Genomic DNA, 3469 nt, shown 5'->3' on the forward strand with positions numbered 1-3469 from the left:
AAAATGGGTGAACCTGGAGGAAATTATACTAAGTGAAATAAGCCAGTCAAAGAACAAATACTGCATCATTCCACTTGTAGGAGGTATCTATAATAGTCAAACTTACAGGAGCAAAGAATACAATAGTTGCCGGAGGTGGGTGGGAAGGGAGAAATGGAGAGGAGTTGCTCAATGGGTGTGAAGTTTCAGTTACGCTAGAAAAATAAGTTGTGGAGATCTGGTCTGGGGTACAACACACTGCCAATAGTTAAGAAGACAGTATTGTGTACATTGAAATTTGTTAAAAGGGTAAATCTCATGTTAAGTTTTCTTCCCACAAAAGTACCACAAAAGTACCACAAAACAAAACATAGAAATCAAAAACAAAAGGACACAAAGGAACTGTGGTTGGTGTTGGATATGTCTGTTACCTTGATGGTATCACGGGTGTTTGCATATGTCCAAACTCATCAGATTGTACATATTAAATATGTGCAGTTCTCTCTATCTAAATTGTACCTCAATAAAGCTGTTACCAGATGTTATAGTTGAGAGAAAGGTTTGTCTATATAAGGGAGATTATTTAGGATGATGAAAAATTCTGTATCCTAATCATGGTGGTAGCTGTATAAATTTACATTGTGATTCTATTTCATAGAACTAAACACAATAAAAAAAAGATAGTGCATGCAAATAAATAAATAAATCCCAATTCTAATCAATCACTTTCAACTGTAATCAGTTTGCTGACAGCGCATCTCCCTGGTAGAGGCCTTTCAGAAGAAAACAGTTTCCAGTGAGACCTGGGTAGCTTGTTTTATGTACAAAAGCAGAGGAGTCAGAGTTGGGGATATGAGTAAGACACTGATTACAATTGATGTTGGCCTTTACCCAGGGTATATGCCAAGTTCTCTTCAGAGATAGCAATGTCGACTATATTTTGCTTTTAGTTAGAATTATAGGCTGATCTAAATATGGGTTGTGCTTTCCACATCATCACTTGTTTTGCAGCGTAGATTTTCACTGAAAGAAGCCTACAAATAGCATGTTAGCCTGAAAGAGTAGTGATTTGAAATTCCAGAAAGATTAAAAGAAATAAAGCACGTGATCCCAAACACATGCTTGTTAAAATTTTATTTTTCTTACTGTTTTTGAATAATAAAAAAATTAAAGGAGAGTCATAGATAGAAAAGAGAGATATTTTTAACTAAATATTTTTTTCTGAATGTTACTGCATTAGGAAATAGTTCTGTGAGTTCTTTAGAGGCAATGGGTTTTATCTTAGCAATCTTTGTACATTCATAACTTAGATCAGAACCCAGAACATGAGAGAAATTCAGAAATTTTTTGAGTAATTGAGCAAATCCAAGCTTTTTATCCCCCAGCATCTACCTAAATTTCTAAAGGAGTATTAAACATTCTAGAACCTAAGTATCATTTCTTACACCTTTGGGAAGGCCATCAAGGTGCTGATGTTTATACTGTGGAGGGTGGAAAGTTTATTCAGGGCAGAGATAGTAAGCTCATCCTAAATAAAGTCAAATAGGTCATAAGTTTTCTCTTTTGGTGCCATGTGGCTAAGCACAAAGGTTGCAGGTTTGATGTTGTAGTGCTCATGGGTTGAGAACTTCATGTTCAAGTCCTATTCATGTGTTTGGTATGAAATCAGCTATACTAGTAACTAAATATTCACATAAATATAAGACCCTGGGCACCAAACCAGAAGATAATTTAGGGTATTTACCTACAACTAGTAGAAACCATTTCACCAATAAGGTAATTGTGGTAATAACATGTATGTCACACATTTTTGTATGTGAGTCTAAAAACAAACAATTTGTTTGAAATTACTTTGTAAATTATACAAATAAAAATGTACTTTCAGGGGTTCCGGTCAAGATGGTGGAATAGACAGTCCCCAGCCTCACTCTGTCCCACAAATCAACCAATTTACAACTATAAAAATGTAACATCAGCCAAGCTAGGGCCGCTGCAGCTCAGGGGAAGAAGAGGAGAGACCTACGGAGTTCATGAAGGCATGAGAAGCCACGATGAGAGAAAGAAAAAGCTGCTCTGAGCATTTCGGGCCACAGCCACTTTAAGGCTGGAGCTGCTGAGCACATGGAGCAGGAGCCAGCAGAAGCCGCAGCTGTGCCCTTCAGATGGAGTTACTTGGAGGCAGCAGGAGAGAAGAGAGACTTGGTAGCTCCCAGGACAGCAAGACCACTAATAGGGTTCCTATGGACCCATGTAGGGGCAAGGAGCCAGAACAACCAGAAAAAGGAGCCACTCAGAGGCCAGTGAGTCATTGCAAGGGACCAGTGCAGGGCCCATCCCATGGGAAGTGTTTGGAGCATGGGTGGTGGGGGAGATGGGCCGACCAGAAGAACACTGGGACACAGCAAGGACAGCTGATCTGCCCCCCAATTAGTGAAGGACCACTCAGAGGAGACTGGTTTGGAATGTAGAATTGCATAGGGTGCAGTTAGATAAAAAGACTCAGGCCCAGACCACAGTTTCTACACAACCCAGGTGCACCAGATTTCACCAGAACCTGAAGTACCTATAAAGTCAACCATTAAACCCTGAGCTGCACAAAAAGCCTTCCCTAGGGAAACAGCAGCAAAGTAGCAATTTAAACAACCACACACTCTAGTACTGGTTCCCACAGGAAGTTCCCCCATGTTAGAAGCAAAGGACAAAAAATTAGTTCCGGCCCAGGCACACCACCAGCACCTTGGGGCCTGCCCAGGGACCCAGGGCATGGAGAAGGGGACTGGACCTCTCTCCCACAACCAGGCACACTGTGCCAGTGCCTCGGGTCCACCCAGGGATCTGGAGCATGGAGAAGGGGACCGGACCACCCTCCCACAACCAGGCACACCATGCCAGTGCTTCAGGCACATCCGGGGCATGAAAATGGGGACTGGACCCTTCTCCCACAACCAGGCATGCCACACCAGTGCCTTGGGGCCCACCCAGAGACCTGGGGCATGGAGAAGGAGACCAGACTGCTCTCCCTCAACCAAGCACACCGTGCCAGCACCTCGGGGCCTGCCCAGGGACCTGGGGCATGGAGAAAGGGACTGGACCTCCCTCCCCCAACCAGGCACACCAAGCCAGCTCCTTGGGTCTCACCTGGTGACCCGAGGCATGGAGAAGGGGACCGGACACACCTCCCACAACCTGACACATGGCACCAGTGACTTGGGGCCTGCCCAGGGACCAGAGACATGGAGAAGGGGACCGGACACACTCCACAACCAGGCATACTTCCAGTGCCAAGGAGCATACCAAGAACAGCACCTCCATGTAGGTGGCCCACCCAGCCTCCACGATAGCCATGGCTGCCGCGAAAGCGACTAGACACCACAGCCACCACGCAGATGGTCCACCAACCACTGCAGTACATTCACGCAAGGAGAGTCGCCAGCAGAGTCAAAGAAAAGAAGAGGATGTCTCTTTCCACAAAGCCCATTTCAGAGTGACA

This window comes from Galeopterus variegatus, unplaced genomic scaffold (assembly GCF_000696425.1).
Source record: "Galeopterus variegatus unplaced genomic scaffold, G_variegatus-3.0.2 Scaffold4742, whole genome shotgun sequence".
NCBI lineage: Eukaryota > Metazoa > Chordata > Mammalia > Dermoptera > Cynocephalidae > Galeopterus > Galeopterus variegatus.